General features: G+C 42.8%; 1 protein-coding gene across 6 annotated transcripts in view; it reads right to left on the bottom strand.

Moving 5' to 3' along the window:
• The window catches only part of LOC124719938 (probable ATP-dependent RNA helicase DDX60), a 113182-nt gene that overhangs the window by 74800 nt on the left and 18705 nt on the right, over nucleotides 1–19677 (bottom strand). The window lies entirely within an intron of this gene.

The raw sequence follows: 19677 nt of genomic DNA, 5'->3' as shown, positions 1-19677 counted from the left end.
AACATCAAAGGAAGGAAACAGCAATGCTAATTAGAACTAAGTGAGGTTTTTAAAAGAGAGAGAGAGAGAGAGAGATTCTAAAATGAGAATGCTCATGGAAATTGAGGAAAACATTTCAAAAACAATACCTGTAATTTTTATCACACAGTTAAGGGCAGAATGAAGGGATAACAAACCCCAAGCGTCTGTTTTATAAATGAAAGTGGCAGCTTTGGGTTAAACAACACTGAACATAGTGAAATACCTGCAAAATATTTTGATCAGCTTATTTATAGTCCTTCACCAATCCATAAGCTGGAATTTTCAAACACTCATAAAAATCCATAAGAAGATTTATCTCAGACTTTCAAAGAAACTGATGAAGTAATAAAAACCTTGAAAAACTGAACAATAACGCTGTGAAGCAGGCTATTAACCACTACATTAGAAAGGCAATGAATGACACATTAACAACTACATATGAACTGCTTTGCTACCAGATCCATATAAAATATTTTACAAGGTTCTACTGAACAGAGTAGAAACAACACTGGACAGTCATTTCAGTGAATATCAAAGTGGTTTTAGGAAGGGTAGACCATATTCTGAACAAATGTTTAATCCGAAATCAATTATTCACCACAGTTTACTGAATCCCGAAGATACTGTAGTAATGTTTTTTGATTTCAAAAAGCCCTTCGGTTCTGTTGACAGACAAATAATGTATAAAATATTGTGAGAATCTGGTAAAAATCTAAATCAGCAAATTTAATTTCTGAAACACTTCAGAGATACAGTATCTAAAGCTAAATTTGTGGATGAAATAAACACAGGTGTACAACTATGTGTGGCCTACCCACAATTATTTTTACCTGTGTTCTAGAAAAACAATGAGAATTTGCCACAAAAGCTAAACTAATATAACATTTCACCAATAAGACTGCGAACTGAAAACAAAAATTTTGGAATAAACTATCTCACATTTGTAGATAATTTTGCTATACTTTCTGAAAATGTGATAGCTGTTCTACTACAAATTAATCTTTTACAAGAAATAGCACTAGAACTGGCTTCACAATTTCTGCAGAAAAAAAGCTTTGAAGACTGACCACTGAGAAGAATACCAGGCATAGGAAACTGGTCATTTATGCTATTTTTCAAGAGTTATTGGCACATATGTAATTGATGTATCTTCACGAGTAATAAACAATAAAAAAGGACCAAGCTCAAGATTTATTTTTGTATTTACTTTAGTTCTTTGATAGATTACAAATTTGAAATAATGGTGAAAGATAGTACAATTACCCTCCATAGAAAAAAGTGCAACATAAGTTATGAAGCAGTTTCCAAAATTTCTTGCTCGCTCAACAAACGTAACATATTTGTAACAGAATTACTGCAAACTGTGACATTTAATGAGCACACACATGAAATTACATCCACACAATCATTTTTGCTCAGCTATTTGCAGCAGCTGTTACATTCATTAATGATTCTTTCGATATAATTCTAGAAACTGACAACAGAAGGCAGCACCAGTCAAGGGACAGGTAGTAAGATGGCTATACATTGTTCTCATCTGAAATGAGTCTAAAGCTGTTGTTGCAGCTGCATGGACAGCCTTAATGCTGTCAAATTGGCATCTATTGACTATATTCTTGACCTTGGGGAAACAAAATAAAATCAGCTGGAGTGAGGTCATGACTGTACGGTGGCTGTAGCAGTGTTGCCATGTTATGCTTCACCAGGAACTCACAGACACCATCTCCAAAGTGTTAACAAACATTAAAAATGCGCCAAATTTTCTGAAAACAGATACTAACTATATACAGGAAGTTAAAAAAATTGAGTATCTTGTGGGGATAATAAAAGAAAACGATTTGGGAAAAACTGCTGTAGAGGAATACATAAAATGGGAAGAGTGTGGCGATGACAGGTCACATCGACCAAACAAATTACAATCTTTGTAACATTAACTGCTCTGACGAGCCGCCATGTTTAATTCAGTCCGCCTTTGTACTTCATGAAGTGTTCCTGTGTATCAGTCTTTATGGTAAAATATATGTGTATATAGAAAACATGGGAACTGTTTATTACCTATATTACGTTCCGTATCCAGAATTGCATATTGGTGACTGCAGACAAAAAGTTGCACGGCTGCTGCGACTTCCATGCCAGTTGTATAGAATCAACAGGTTTCATGTACAATGCCATCGCTACATCACCGAACATTCTTTACGAAGATTTGGAGGCCCAGCTCTTACAACCAGGCCAACACAACCCTCCGCCGTCAGTTATTTCGCAGCTAATGGACAACGATCTTCGACAAGGATAACCTCTACTTTAGCAACTGCACAACGACTGAGTGTTACACAGTTACCTCAAACAATGGACTCAGGTTTTGTTTTGCCGGATTACGCACAGCAACAAGTGAAAAGTGAAGTGGGCGATCTACCAAACAGTGTGACGATCGATCGCTCGTACGAAGTTCAAAGGGACCGAAATTCGCACACGCGCTTTGATCCTCTATGCGCCACGACATCAGTTATGGGAGTGCCGTGTGCAACGCCGCTATTTGTGCAAAACGCACATGCAGTCAACTGATACCAAGCTATGCCAGCCTCGCCTTCCTTACAAATCAGTAACAGACATTTTTATGCATCCAGTTCGCCAGAACAAACCACTGGATCGGCGGCCCAGTTTCGCGACCACGTGGGTACGTGTGCACAACATAGCCTCTTCATCCAGTAACGTTGTACTACAACAGTGCGACCGCCAACAGGTTTCATCAGTGTTTTATAGTCCTACCACGAAGGGTGCGTCATGGCCTGTGTGTGTGGAAAACTCTCGTTGTTGCCACTTTAAGCTCCAGCCCCCCCCCCCCCCCCCAGGGGAGGGGGGGCAGGCCTCGATTCCAACCATACAACCACTCGCTCCTTCTGCAGTACCATCTGTGTCTGCTGCACTGGCCTTCCGCGACATTTCTGAGTTGGACAATGTCAGTGCTATTCCTGCAATTTCCGGTCCAATTTACGGGCCTTCATTACGCGCAGCTCGCCTGTTCACTTCCACGGTACCAGCCGTGCCTGCCACATAACGTTTTCGGGCGTCTTCAGAGACATTACAAGCAGCCGTTGTTCTGAACGTATGTGCTAGTAACATTCCCGCTTCGGTGATGCCGGATCCCGGCACGAACTCTCATGCAGCCGGACCGCAGGCCTTCCGAGACACGCCGAAGCCACCTCCGTCTCCGCCTCCAGGCCGCCTACCCGAGCTACCTCCCCTGTACGAGGCCGATCCAGTTTCACGGTTCGCACTGGTGGAGCACCTCTTCGAGCTGCATCAAATGACTGATGACAACTCCAAGTTCCTATGTTTGGTCACACACCTTCACGACCACTAGGATTTAATTTGCGATCTCCTACTTTCACCTCCACTGCCACCGAAGTACGAGTTCGCCAAGAAAACAGTATCGGATAGACTTGCCTGCTCGCCACAGGAACTGATAATCAAGATTCTGTACGAAGAGCACCTAGGGGACCGCACTCCGTCACAACTTTGGCGCCGCCTCAGGTTACTCGTGAGTGAACACGCGATGCCAGACGTCACCCTGTGGGCGGTACGGTCTGCCAAGTTACCTACCGACATACAGATACACCTACTGCCGCACTCTTTCGAGTCTACCGGTTCTCACCTATGCACCGCAGATCAGCTGTATGCACTCCTGCACCAGAAACACGCAGCTCATCCACCGTCACTGTGTGACACTACACCTTCTGCTTACCGGTCGTCTGCAGGAAGGGGCAGGGCCCATTCCGCTTCCATGCCATCTACGCCACCAGACAGTACTCGTTCGCTCTCTCCTCTTTCCGAGCACTCGAGAATCTCCCACGTTCCGTACATCCCGGTTTACATCCCAGAACAGATCTACGAGGACAAGCCTCCCCCGCTAAGTCGCCGCCACCGCCACATCCGTACTGTTGGTACCACAGGATTTTTGGGGCTGAGACCAAGAAGTGCAGTTTACCTCGCCAACACCCAAACGTTGACCGAAGGAACTAAGTGACGCTAAGTCCTGTGGGGAACTTCACAGGCGTCCCCTAACATTGCACTCCGTCCACTCGTCCCATCGGCCGAGAGGTCGTTTATACGTGACAGACATTTAATCGCAGTTTGTCTACGTAATCGGCACTGGTGCTGACGTGTCTATCACACCTCGATCTTTGGCTCCTACCGACTTTTCACCGACGAAGTCTCTCCTACGAGCTGTCAATGTTACAAACTGTCAGTTCCGTGAAAGTGATGGTGCACCTAACCCCTTCTCTGCATTTCCCGTGGACCTCCTACATCGCCAACATCGACAAACCATTTCTCCGTATGGATTTTTTGATTTTTTTGTCCCATTACAAGCTCTCCCCAAACGTAGTCCAGTGTTCAGTGTTACACCACCCATCTAACACTCAGATACTGTGCTCCGGCACCCATTCTCCTCATACCATTTCCGCCACAACGTGGAGTTTAGTTCGCAAGTGTTCCGCCCTCGCAGGCAAGGTTGTGACGTGCGTCACTAACCTACTTTCAGAATACGACTCGGCAGTGTATCTCCTCTGGGAGAATGGCGAGCTGAAACAACACACTGTTCACACGTACAATGAGCTCATTGCGGCTCGCAACTCGCTGTTGAAACTGCAATCTGCAGTTCCTTCACCGGATCGAGCTTCATCGCCGAGCATCAGTTCAACCACTCATGAGGTTAGCTCAAAAACGTGCACTGCGTGTGACGATTCGCATTCAGTGATCTCCGCACCACCCGAGAGTCCACTACGCACAGTGCCTCGTGTTTCACACAGTGTCTCTAATAACAGTCGCTCACGCAGCACGACCACGCCCACTACGCAGGCAGTTACCCTGCTTGTTGACGAACATTCCCCACTCCCACGCGCCAGCCGAGCAACTCTGCCGCCATCGCTGTCCCTCGCGCGATGCTAGTATCTCTCTCTCGCCCACGCCAGTTGCCCGAGGCAATGTTAACGACAACAGTCACTGTTTGCCCTACTCCGCTCCGCGCTGCACGCGCAGCCGACCTCTACAAACGAGTTCACACTGCGCTCGCGTAATAGGCGTGTGACTTTCGTGCTGCCTTTTCCCACTCGCGCTAACGACTGTGTCCCATCGCACCCCACTCGTCCCAAAACTCCACGTCAGAACGTTGCTCAGCCTCGTGTGCAGTTCTCAGTCTCTTCTGTCACTGACGGAACAACAGAGAAGATTACACTGTTCGACATGGGTTCTATTTCTGATATTAAAGTACGTGCTTCTGGACCATATTACCGTGGGAACTTCAAATACGTAAACAAAATATCGTTGTCAGGGATACTTTTTATGTATTATGTATATATATGTATATTCACTATTCATGGCAAACACAGAGATGTTATAGAGAAATATGGGTATGTTGCTGCATCCAGTAGTGATAGGACGTGATAATTTCTTGTGCAGCAGCAGGCGGGAAGAATCAGACATCATTAGGTTATCCCCCGCCACACCTATGTCATTAAGACCACCTGAAACATCTCATTAACTCGAACGGCGACAACCGGTCACTGCCTCGGCAGTAAAGCTTCACGCCTCCTAGGGGCAGGTGCATCGAGTTTACAACAGTGGCGTTAGCCGCAATTTGTGTCAGTCTTAACGAGTGGGTGTTTTGTCTGACAAGTAACTGTCTGTCATATTTCCAAGCACGGTTGAATTTTTTAGTTCCTGTGTGTAAACTGATTGAGCCTGGTGCTGAAGGTAAAACGACTGCTTCTTTTTACACATCAGCGTTCCTCTAGTTCCCTACTATTAATTTAATACAGGTGTATTACCAAAGTGGTATTTTTAAATTTGTAGAAATGCCACATTGTCGTGGATGTCGATATAAGCCGGACAACTTCTGCTACATCTGTGGGAAGTTCACTTTTGCCAGAAATAGGAAGAAAATTTCTTCAGTCATAAAGAAAGCATACAAACATTTTTTTGGAGTAGAGGTAGGAGACAAAGATAAAGAATGGGCACCACATTTCTGTTGTGCTACATGTTACTGCAAACTAATTCAGTGGTGGAAAGGTAAAGAGAATGTGGCATTGTTTGCTGTTCCCATGGTGTGGAGGGAGCCTAAGGACCATGTTACTGATTGTTATTTCTGTCTAACAAAAATTCAGGGTTTTACAAACAAAAAGTCGAAGAGGCACATTGTTTACCCAGATCTGCCATCAGCGAGAATGCCAGTGCAGCATTCCGACAACCTTCCCGTACCTTCAAGAGCTCGAGGTCAAATTCCGAGTGACAGTGAAATAAGTAGTACTGAAGAAATCACAGATGCTGATTCTTTATATCACTGCACAAGTGAGTCATCGCCACATTTGTTAACACAGGCAGATTTAAATGATTTAGTACGTGATCTAGTACTAAGTAAACAAAAGGCGCAGCTGCTTGGTTCAAGATTACAAGAGTATAATCTACTGCAACAAAGTACTAACATCAGTGTGTTCAGGCACAGAGAACATGCCTTTATTTCTTATTTTTCAACTGACGGAGCACTGACATTTTGCAATGACGTTGCTGGCCTGATGAAAGTGCTGAACTTCACTTATATTTCACAGGAGTGGAGACTATTCATAGATGCATCGAAAACAAGTCTGAAGGGTGTTTTGCTGCATAACGGAAATAAAATACCCTCTATTCCAGTAACTTACGCTAGTTTGGCAAAAGAGAATTACGAATTCATACAAAGGATGCTAAATTCATTAAAATACAATGAACACAAATGGAAAATATGTGCAGATTTCACGGTAATTGCTATGGCACTTGGAATGCAACAAGGCTACACAAAGTATGCCTGTTTTCTTTGCGAGTGGGATAGTTGAGACTGAAATTCTCACTACATGAAAAAAAAATGACCTAGGCGAAGATGGAAAGTTGGCGAAAAGAATGTACAGCGTGAAAGTCTGGTAGCTCCTGAATATATACTACTTCCACCGCTTCACATCAAACTTGGCCTGATGAAACAATTGGTGAAGGCCATGGATCCAACAGGCTGTGGGTTTGCATATCTAGCTACCAGATTCCCCCGTCTTTCAGCTGCAAAAATAAAGGAAGGTGTATTTGTAGGCCCATAAATCAGGGAGCTGCAGAAAGGTGCAAATTTTGAAGCATGTTTAACTGATAAAGAAAAAACCGCATGGGACTGTTTCAAGATGATGTCGGAAAACTTCCTCGGAAGAAGAGGAGCTACTAACTACAAAGCAATGGTGAAGGATATGATCAAAGCATATCAGGATTTGGGGTGCAATATGTCTTTGAAGGTACATATGATATACTCTCATCTGGACTACTTCACAGAGAGTTGTAGTGACGTATCGGATGTACATGGGGAAAGATTCCATCAAGACATTCCTACCATAGAAAGGCGCTATGAAGGGAAGTGGGTACTTTCTATGTTAGCAGATTATAGCTGGAATATCATTCGAGAGAAGAAAGATTCACAATACAAGAGAAAAAAGTGATGTGTATTACAAGGCAGAGGCTCATTGTTTGTCAATTTTCTGTAATTTCTCATGTCAAATAAATGTTTCAAAGTGTATACACAAAGGTTACTGTGTTATATGTTAGATCCCACCCTCCATTAATGTGATGAACTTATAACATCATAAAGATGTGCATTTGTTTGTCGAATTTCACCTCACGTTTGCTGCACTACATCAGAAACTGAAAAGAGAAATAAAATTGCGATTACTCATAAACTATCCCTGACAGAAAAAAACCAAAAACAGTTTCAATTCAGCACTCAAAATACAACTAGAATCACAATATTTTTAATCAGAAATAGAAAAAAAGGTTTTTTTTTTTTGTAGAACAGTGATAATTAGACACAAGGTTAGTCACCTCAACCCCATTACGTTGCACGTGGTCCGGCAGCAAAATAACGAACTTCTGGAGGCAGGCATCCTATAGCCATCAGACAGCAATTGGTCTTCACCAATTCACCTCATCACCAAACACGACGGATCTTTTTGAATGTGTAGCGATTACAGACGTTTAAATGCTCCCACCGTCACGGACAATTACCCCGTGTCAAACATAAACGATTTCACTCGTATGTTATCGGGCGCGACAATCTTCAGTGTGATTGACTGCAAACATGCTTATCACCAGATTCCCGTAGTGCCGGAAGACGTTCCACAGACTGCGATCATCACGACGCTCAGTTTGTTCCAGTGCAACTTCGTGCCATTCGGTTTAAAGAACGCGGCACAAATGTGGCTACGTTTCACTGACTCAATCTTATGACGATTCGAGTTCTGCTTCGTATACCTGATTTACATACTCATTTTCAGAAAATCGACCGAAGACCACGAAGATCATTTATCCCAGGTCCTCCAGATTTTGGCATCCGATGGTGTCGAGGTCAACAAAGAAAAATTCCAATTGCATCAGTCTTCTGTGACATTTCTGGGTTACACTGTCTCTGCAGACGGAATACAGCCTCCCAAATCCTGCGTGCACGCTATCACATCATTGCTACCCCCAGCTACGTACAAAGAACTCAGACGTTTCCTAGGTACTATAAATTACTACCGCCGTCATCTACCTTCTGCCGCCGCTGTGCAGGCCCCGCTGATGGACTCGCTCTCCTGCAAACAAACTTCGGGCGTTAAACCAGTCCGTCGGACTGAAGCTGTGCTAGAGGCTTTGAGGGCTCTTAAAACAGCTTTAGCTCACGCAGTCATACTCGCCACCCTGATCCGTCTGCCGGTTTGTTCATCCTACGGACGCCGGCGACGTCGCGGTCGGGGCAGTATTACGACAGAGCAAAGGCGACACAGTCTCACCACTTTGTTTCTTCTCCAAAAAACTGTCTACAGCACAGAAAAAATATTCTGCTTTTGATGGAGAGCTTCTGGCAGTGTACGAGGCCATCAAACATTCCCGCACTGACATCGAGGGCCGTCCTTTCTTCATTCTTATTGATCACAAACTTCTGGCAGATGCCTTCTGCAACCCGCCAGAGGATCCCCCCCCCCTCCCCCCTCCAATGCTTCCGCCACTTGGACCTGGTCTCTCAATTTACTACAGGTGTACACTACATCAAAGGCACGGAGAACATCCCCACCGATTTCCTCTCGCGGATCAATGCCGTTTCGAGTATCGTCGATTTATCCGACCTCACCGCTCTACGGGCTTTGGTCGAGGACACTCAGGGTTTGCTCACAGACCCGCAGTCTTCGCTCATGTTTACCAAGTCCCTGGCATTTCGGACGAAGTGTGGTGCGACTTTTCTGTGGGAATTCTGAGGCCTTTGCTGCTGCCCACACTGCGTTGACAGGTTTTTGACGCCTCACATAATCTCGCCCTCCCCGGCGTCCGAGCCACCACTCGCCTCTTCACCGAGGGTTTTGTGCGGAAATATGTGAAACGGGTCTGTCAAACATGGGCACGCAGCTGCATTTCCAGTCAACGAAACAAAATAGGACGTCACACCTCTCCACCACTCGGCAAGTTTGACATCCCTAAGGGACGTTTCTGTCACGTACATATTGACCTTATCAGTCCCCTGCCTCCGTCGGAGGGCCACAGGTATATCCTGTCCACTACGGACCAGATGTCTCATTGGGTCGAAGCCGTCCCCTTACCCATCATCACAGCAGAAATTGTGGCCAAAGGATTCATTTCTTCTCGGATCACTAGGTTCGGCTGCCCGTCCACCACCACAACTGACCAGGGTCGACAGTTCCAATCTGCACTTTTTACAGTTATCTGTAATCTTTGCGGTACTAAAAAGATCCGTACGACAGCCTACCACCTGCAAAGCAACGGATTGGTGGAACGATGGCACCACACCCTTAAAACTGCAGTCAAGGTGCCACAATTGTCTCTGGTCCGAGGCACTTCCTTGGGTGTTGCTGGACCTACATTCTACATTTAAACCAGATTTACACGGGACGATTTGCGAATTAGTTTTCAGCGAAATCCGCTTTTACCTGGGGAACTAATTCTCCTAAAAGATCCCAGGGATTTCCCCTCCTTCCCAGACCTTATTTGGAAGGATGCGTGCACACTTTAGAAACATCTGGCTACACCCACCTGTCAGCCATTCCCCATCTGACACTTACGTGCCGACCGCACTCAGCACTTGCTCACACGTCATGCTCACGGATGACTCTGTCAGGCAACTCTCACAGCCCACTTACCTCGGTCCCTTCGAAGTACTCCGGAGGGGCGAGACAACGTTCGACATTATGACATTATGATAAAAGATCGCCCGCAAACTGTTTCTCTACACAGGCTCAAGCCTGCCTTCGTAGACTCCGACACCCCTCTCCCTTCTCAGTCGGACTGCCCTAGCACATGTTCTTTTGACAAACCCACTAACGAGCCCGTTCAACCTACGGTTGGGTTTTCTCCGTCCAACGAGTCACCACCGCAGTTCGCGGGTTCCTCACGCGGGTCATCATCATCCCCATTCACAGGTTTTGAAGACATTTCAGGTACTACAGACGCAGACGCCACGTCTTTCGATTTGCACTGCAACATACCACCTGACCGCATCGATGACATAACGATTATGGTGTTAGATAATTGTACGCTTGTACTGCTGACCGACAGCACAGACCCGACCCTCACCGAGGAACTCAACATCAAGATTGTGCACAGCTTGTCCCTCCCACAAGAGTGCGACCTGTCATGTGTCGAGCTTTCATTTTTTCGGCCGGCTCAGTACGCATTCGGGAAGGTACACTCAACGCTGCCTCCTCTCCCATATCGCTACTCCCGAGTTGGCCGACACAACATCCCCCCTTGCTGGTTTTTGGATTACGCGTTGGACTGGCAGCCGCCCTTTGCATCTTTGTACGCCGACCCGACGGAGATGGAGCTTCCGGACGTGCGCCTGCCGCATTGCACCACTCACGTCAATGCTGACACCTTCACGACCCCCCTTCAGGTCTCATAGGCCATAGGCCGTACTCCGTACTGCAGGGGAGGGGGGGGGGGGCATCGTTAGGTCACATCGACCACACAAATTACAATCTTTGAAACACTAACTGCTCCAACGAGCTGCCATGTTTAATTCAGTCTGCCTTTGTACTTCACGCAGTGATCATGTGTATCAGTCTTTATGGTAAAATATGTGTGTATATAAAAGACTTGGGAACTGTTTATTACATACATCACGATCTGTATCCAGAATCCCATAAGAGCATATGGTATACCTAAAGAGCTGTACAATAAAAAAAAATACCCGTCTAAAAATGCAAAAATAAGGCATCACAATACTCAAGCAAAGCGTGAATTATATAAGCGAGCAAATGTCTATCACTACACTATAATTTTGAAAAAATAAAAATTCTAGAAGGGTCAATAATTAGGAAAAAGGAAAAGATAGGTATTTTTTGGACATTTATATCGAATGCAAGACAGTAGATTAAACAGAAAGACATTAAAATGTTTCTGTGATAAAAAGTCAACAATGTGTTGGGTCAGTGAAGTAAAAAGGATGTAGAAAACAATGCAAAATGTGAAGAAACAATTGAGAAGTGTTTAGGGGAAAGGCATTGAATATGGACAGGTTCCGAGGTAGGAGAGTGAGAAAACACTGGTTTAAAGCAGTCATAACAAAGGAAGACAGATCATAATGAACAGACGAATGAATATTGGAAGAAACAAAAAGAAGGAATTGAAACTGGCATGTGGTTCTTAGTTGCCCTACTCAAGAGGTGAAAAAAAATTATACACAGAGACATAATAAAAAAGGAGAAATGCAATGAAACATTGAGTGAGGGATGACAGGGATAAGAAAGTATCAAACTGAGGGAGCAAGTCGGCTTAATTACGCTATTCCAACTGAAAAAAAGTGAATTTACATTCTGCGACAGAAATGTGTTGTGACAAAAGGAAAAAAGTTTTAGTGTTCACTGTACAGTGTTATTCCAGGGTATTTTTTGAAATATCTTACTTCTTATATAATCTCTTTGAAGTTCATTTTAGTCATGAAATAAAGCTGTATCCTGCAAAATTACACCATTCATAAATGAAACAGCGTTGTTCAGACTTAATAATTTATAATAGGTTATAGGACCAGCCCATGTCTAAATGAACAAAATATAGTTTTTTTTTTTAGTCAATCCTGTGAGTGCACATAGAATAATTTTTTGTTGAAATGAGCTGTACGGTAAGAATATGGCTATAAATGCAAACTGTAATGTTAATACTGACAATCTTGAAGGGCAGGGCCTAGTGGTTGGGCAAAATGGAAATGGCGTATCTCTATGGTGCTCCCTTCATATAAACTCATAGAAATGATTATTGCTACACACGAACCTCTGGTGTCGCGACGGAAATATACTATCATAATAATGGCAGCATACACAGAATGGCAGAAAAATAATTTAAAAGCAGTAAGCCTGAGAGCAAGTGTGCAAAGCAAATGAGTTGATGAACTTATGTTGATGTGCAAAAATGCTAAAGAAATGTGGACAAACCACTCGCGCAATTTGAACGTAGCAGCATGCAGTGCTTGGACACGTAAATTGAAACCTTTTTTTCGGGTCAAATGGGATGAAACAAAAGATATTAGCAAACATGTCGCTAAGCGGTAAAAATTACTTGTAGATCTAAATGAGGAATTCACAAAACACAAAGAATATTAAAAGGTCAAATTGTACGTACACTGAGGAAGGAATATAATCATTTTAAGAATATGATAGTTGTAAAGATCTCTGGGACATAATACCAGCCATAAATCAGAGTCTAAACTTACTTATTAAAAATTTGTGCCATTGAACAGTGTGAGTAAAGCACAACAGACATAACTACATTTGTTGTTTCTAGCGCACAGCAAAAGATGTCAAAAGAGTGAGCAAAATAAAAACCTCCACGCAATAAATGTAAACAACTAGGTCATTGGGCAGCGGATTACTCACTCACTGTTTTGTACTGCAATAGTGAGCTACAACAAGAAGAGAAGGACAGTGGAAATGCCGTATTTACTTCATGCACCATCAGTTCGTCTACTACACTACTGGCCGTTAAAATTGCTACACCACAAAGATGACATGTTACATACACGAAATTTAACCAACAGGAAGAAGATGATGTGATATGCAAATGATTAACTTTTCAGAGCATTCACACAAGGTTGGCACCGGTGGCGACACCTACAACGTGCTAACATGAGGAAAGTTTCTAACCGATTTCTCATACACAAACAGCAGTTGACCGGTGTTGCCTGGTGAAACGTTGTTGTGATGCCTCGTGTAAGGAGGAGAAATGCATACCATCACTTTTCCAACTTTGATAAAGATCGAACTGTAGCCTATTGCGATTGCGGTTTATCGTATCGCGACATTGCTGCTCGCGTTGGTCGAGATCCAATGACTGTTAGCAGAATATGGAATCGGTGGGTTCAGGAGGGTAATACAGAATGCCGTGCTGGATCCCGACGGCCTCGTATCACAAGCAGTCGAGATGACAGGCATCTTATCCGCACGGCTGTAACGGATCGTGCAGCCACATCTCGATCTCTGAGTCAACAGATGGGGACGTTTGCAAGGCAACAACCATCTGCACAAACAGTTCGACGACATTTGCAGCAGCACGGACTATCAGCTCGGACACCGTGGCTGCGGTTACACTTGACATTGCGTCACAGACAGGAGCGCCTGCGATGGTGTACTCAATGACAAACCTGGGTGGACGAATGGCAAAATGTCATTTTTTCGGATGAATCCAGGTTCTGTTTACAGCATTGTGATGGTAGCATCCGCGTTTGGCGACGTCGCGGTGATCGCACATTGGAAGCATGTATTTGTCATCTATGCACCCAAATTGCGTGAAATGTAATCACGTCACTTCTAGTATAATATATTTGTCCAATGAATACCCGTTTATCATCTGCATTTCTTCTTGGTGTAGCAATTTTAATGGCCAGTAGTGTAGAAATTATATTGACATAAATAAATCATATTACGATATTGGTGCTACGAAGCATATCACTCTGAATAAACAGTATATCTAAAAACATAGATGATGAGACTTACCAAACAAAAGCGCTGTCAGGTCGATAGACACACAAACAAACACAAACATAGACGCAAAATTCAAGCTTTCGCAACAAACGGTTGCTTCATCAGGAAAGAGGGAAGGAGAGGGAAAGACGAAAGGATGTGGGTTTTAAGGGAGAGGGTAAGGAGTCATTCCTATCCCGGGAGCGGAAAGACTTACCTTAGGGGGAAAAAGCGCACACGCGCGCGCGCACACACACACACACACACACACACACACACACACACACACACACACACACACACACACACACACAGACATTTGTAAAGGCAAAGCGGCCTGCCATCGCTTTTGTTTGGTAAGTCTCATCATCTTTGTTTTTAGATATATTTTTCCCACGTGGAATGTTTCCCTCTATTACATGAATAAACAGTATGCGAGAATTTGGTCAAGGAACAGTCTATATCGAAATAAGACGAAACAATGAATGATAAAATGCTAGAATGGAAAATGTTTTGGATGTGTCTGATGTAAATGCTCATTTGTTCTCTGCCAGAACAGCCACACCACATGTAATGGCTACAATATAACTTTTGACTGTAAAAGTGTTACGGTTCAGGAAAAAGCCAGTGGTGATACTGTCATGACGGGCTGAGCGGGAAATTAGCTGTACGTGTTGGATATGCATGTTGTTAGATCAGAAGACAGAAATCAAGTGAACTTAGTGACATCTTCTGAAACATTACAAATGTATCACGAAAGACTCGGTCATCAAAATAAACAGCATGTCAAGAACATCTTGAAGGAACTGAACACCAATATAGAAAGTAGTAAGGATTAATTTTGTGATTATTGTGCATTAGGAAAGATTCACAGACTACCATTCACACAACGAGTGAATTGCTCGACAGTTACTGGAGAATTAATTTCCACAGATATCCACAGGCCAATGAGTACACAGTCATTTGGAGGGGCTCAATATTATGTTTGTTTTAAATGAAGCTCAAACCAAAAGACATGCTGTTAAACAGTTTAGATGTGATGGAATTAAACAATTTAACAACAGAGTTAAGCAATTTCTCATAGATAAGGGAACAGAATTACTGATTCCTCCATACCGTACTCTTGAATAAAATGTTGTGGCCAAATGTAAAAATAAAGTAACTGTTGAAGCTGCAAATTTGATGCTGAATGCAAGAAAACTAACAAGAAGATTATGGACAGAAGCTTGCAATACAGCAGTCCTTAGTTTAAATCAGACTGGAAGGTCTTAGGATCCATACAAATTTCCATATGAGCTGTGGTATAATCAACCAGTACAAAAACTTGACCGCCTCACAATTTTTGCTACAAGTTGCTATGTTCATATAAACAAACATGTTCATTCACAGTTTCATGAAAAGGAAATTTTGGACAGCTTGCTTGGTATGTCACTGACAAAGTCTCAGGTTCCTTCCAAAACAAAAGTGGTCTCGAGTCATGATATAAAATTCAAGCCAGAAATAGTTCGTAGTTTCCGTAGAGATCATATTAATTTTTTTTCATTTCTTCCAGTCTGATTCTAGTCGAAGTCAAAGTGAAGACAAATTTAACGCATTTCAATCTGGAGGAAGTAAAGCATCAGATGAAAATAACAGATTCAATGTAATTCCTGAATGGTGGTGACTCTGGGTATTCTGATGAAGATAAATTGGAGAACAGAAGACAACGAAGAAAACCAGCCTGGATAGTGGCGAGTTATTGATGATAAGAAAAGTTAGTGCTGGTGAACTCTGTTTTTGTGGTGTATTGCAGTCAAATGAAAAGGAAAGATGGATGCAAGCATTCCTGAAAAAATAGAAGACCTAAAGAGAAACAGTACATTGGTATCAGTTGAATGTCCCACGAATGCCCAAGTATCACAAAATTGCTGGGTCCTACGTCGAAAATTTGCAGCTGGTGGACGCACTCACTTCAAAGCCTTATTAGCTGCTAAAGGGTATATTCAGCAAGAAGGAATTGACTGAGAAGATGCATACAGTCTTGCTGCACATTATGACACCATTCAAGTGTTCTTGGTGGTAGCTGCTTCAAACAAGATGGTGTTGAAACGATATGACGTGAAGACGGCCTTTTCGAATGGAATACTCAGAGATGAAGTGTATATGGAAGAATCAGAAAGCTTCAAAGATAATACACATCGATTTTGTCTCCTGAAACAGAGTCTCTGTGGATTGAAACAAGAACAATACTGCTGGATAAAATATTTTATGGGAGTCATGAAAAAAGCAGAATTTCAAAATATTGCTGCAGATTCTTTTTGTTTTGTTGTAAATACAATGAAAATAGATTTTATGCAGCAACTTATGTTGATGGTCTAATTGTTGGCAATGACAAAGAAGAAATTGCAGTTTTTCTTGACGCTTCACAATGTGAATCTAATATAACAATGGGGACCCCTGATAATTTCCTTGGTGTAAAAATAAAGAAAAATGAACACGGTGTTATTATAATAATTCAAGAGTAAGTGGCATAATATTGGATATTGCATTTACATTTACATATGGGTCTGATCTCCAGTAACTGGCTGGTTCAGGTAACTGATGACTTAGAACAGAAAAAATAAAAGTGTTAAATTTTTATGCCATTGTAAAATTTGCAGTTTTCTGACTAGCATGGTATATAAATCATTTATCACAGAAAATTAGTTAGTTGTCACCCCACTCTCTGCCTGTTTAAGATGTTAAAAATTTTATATGCATTACTTAAAGGTCAAATAAAGCTGGCAGCCCTTTATATAGAAGGCTGTGGATTCCACTATTACAAAGGTGAAATTATGTTGTTTCAATTGGTAGCAACTCTGAAAACAGTATCAAGGTTTTTCATAGTATAAACAGGGTTTCATGTAGAAACTTACCGATGGTAAAACTGTAAAGGGGAGGCCAACAAACAAAATTATTGACAAACAACAATACTGTGGAATGTCCATTAGAAATAACACTCATGATTTGTTTAGAATGAATTAGGGGGTATGGGCTACCACCTTCTTCCACAAACAGTCAACAGATGACAAGCCAATACATCAACTTTGTCCTCCTGGATCAGATGCATAGATTCATGGTGTAAGTACAAATGCCAAGTTTGAGAAGAGGCAAGGTGCTGATTTTGGGGGAGGGGGTGGGGTGGGGGGAGGTGCTGGGTGTTGAGGTCCCCCCCCCCCCTCCGACAAATTGTAATAATTAAAAGCCTGATTTATGCTAAACTTTGGTGTTTCACAATATTATTATCTGATTTTGCTACAATACTTAGGCCTACTTTTACAGTACTTACTTTTTTATTGTGATCTTTTTAACTTTCCTTCTTACTACAATTGACACGATAAGTATATCTGCAACTACTGGTACTTGGAACATCTAGAGAAACTTCCGTGTTATAATTTTTTTTTACTGTCAGTTCAGATACCATTTGCACTGTTTAATTTTGCATTATCATTTGTATCGGGCTTGTCTTTATAGAAGTTGTTAATAGTTGCTGAAGGAACAAGATAACAACTAATTGCTTATATTTTTGACAAAACAACTAAAAATGTCCAACACTATGTATATAGTGTTTTTGAATTCTAAAGAAGATGGATACAGCCCTGATAGACACAATATTTCAAATATCCCCTCCACCAGAAGTCACACGGAGTTAGATCAGGAGAACACCACACATCTCGAAATTGCCTAGCGATGATGTGGTTGTTACTGAAGGTTTGCCAAAGAAATCTTACACATGGCAAGTAACACGTGTTGTCACTCCATCTTACATGAAAATAGTGGTGTGGGCACAGTTGTGTTCTTGCAAAGCTGGAATCACATGTTGCACAACGAGGTTCTTATAACGTGCAGATGTCGCTGCACGTCTGATAAGCCTGCAAGGTGTCTTCTCCTTGAAGAAAAGCAGACTGAGAATGAAGGAGCTTCTGAAACCAAGCCACACAGTCACACAAGCTGAATGCAGCAGATGTCCCTGCACAACATATAGTGGAGCAGAACCACACATATGTGCCTTCACAGCACCATGCAAAGCCGAATGTGCCTAATATATCGAAAGAATATTCCCTGGCCACATTTAATCCATTTCCGTGCACACGAAAAAATGAAGGGCAAAGTCGTGGAATTGTAGCCTGTCCTGGTGCTTCTTTTGGAGCATGTTCTGAATCTTGTGGAGGCCAGTGCGAAATGCACCACAAAGAGTTTTGAGCTGTGGACCAGGGCAGAGAGAATTCCCATAACACAGCTCAAGCACTGACTTCAGAATCTGAGGCATGTGCCACGCAGTCAGCTATAGCTACAGCTAGTTCATTAATAACTGACAAGGGAATGAGTCACCTCACTCTCCCTGCTGCACCACCTAATTCACCTATTTCTTCAAATTTCTTTATCATATTCTTTAGCCCCTTTGCAGCTGTCTCTGTCGGCGATATTCCCGCAATGTAGCATTCCTATTGCTGCCGTTCTGACAAAACAACTTTACCGCCACTGCGTGGTCTTTCTTCTCAATAGCCATTGGGTTATGTACAGAAAACTTCAACTTTGTTTACCCTTTACACCAACGGTCACTTAAAAACAAAAAAAACAAAAAAACACACACATCCGTCAAAAGCGACGCACAGCATACTGACATCAAAATAGGAAACATTTCACATTGTGACTGCTAACAGAGCCATATTTTCACTTAGTCACAGAAAGTGGAATTATAATTTTTGTCAGCATACTCCACAAGTGCACTGGTAATTAACATACACACTAAGGGGAGGTGATGGGAGGGGGGGAATAAAAGAGGCACCAGGAAGGAGTTATGACAAACTGATATTCTTGCAGGTATCAACAGAAAACACAAAACTGAAATTGTAAAGTTTGGTGGCCAATAAATGAATGTGTAATTTCGCTGCACAGCTGGCAAGCAAAGTAAACAGGGGACATGTCAATACCAGCACGTTTCATTCCATTGACTCGGTTGGACAGTAATATGCCTCACGGACACGCACGAGATCGATATAAGCAGATTTGACAGAGGACACGTAGTTGGACTCAAAGAAGCCTGCCGGAGTAATTGGCAAATCACTCGACAATTGAATACGAGTGACGCCACTATTCGACGACATTGACAGGAATGGTTGAACCGTGGCCAAACACAGTGTCACGAATGAAGCAGTCGACCTACAGAGACAATACAGTGTGAGAACCGAGCAATTGTCAGAGAGGCACTCAAGAGACCTGGAGCCATCATCATCACCATCATCATCATCATCATCATGGATATTCGTCCGCCGAAATAAAACGTGCGTTGAGGGAGCCACGCAGAAATCATACTGACGTACAGGCTACTGCAAAATCTAAGGTTTTCCTGCTGTTTGTTAAAAATGTAACGGAAAGAATAGGGAGGATCTTGACGAAGCGGAATATTACCGTAATTTACAAGCCCACCAGGAAGATACAGGAATACCTTAAGCCTGCCAAGGACGCTCGCAAACCATTGGAAAAAGCTGGAGTGTATAGGATCCCACGCAGCTGTGGTGATGTTTATGTGGCTACCACTAAAATAACGGTTTCTAAATGTTTGGAAGAGCACAAGGGAAATTGAAAAGGAGGAGGAGAAATGGAACGATCAGCTGTTGCGGAGCACACTTTC

The sequence above is a fragment of the Schistocerca piceifrons genome, chromosome 11 (genome assembly GCF_021461385.2).
Source record: "Schistocerca piceifrons isolate TAMUIC-IGC-003096 chromosome 11, iqSchPice1.1, whole genome shotgun sequence".
NCBI classification, from domain to species: domain Eukaryota; kingdom Metazoa; phylum Arthropoda; class Insecta; order Orthoptera; family Acrididae; genus Schistocerca; species Schistocerca piceifrons.
Note: the sequence above shows the minus strand (reverse complement) of the source record. Positions and strands in the feature narration are given on the sequence as shown.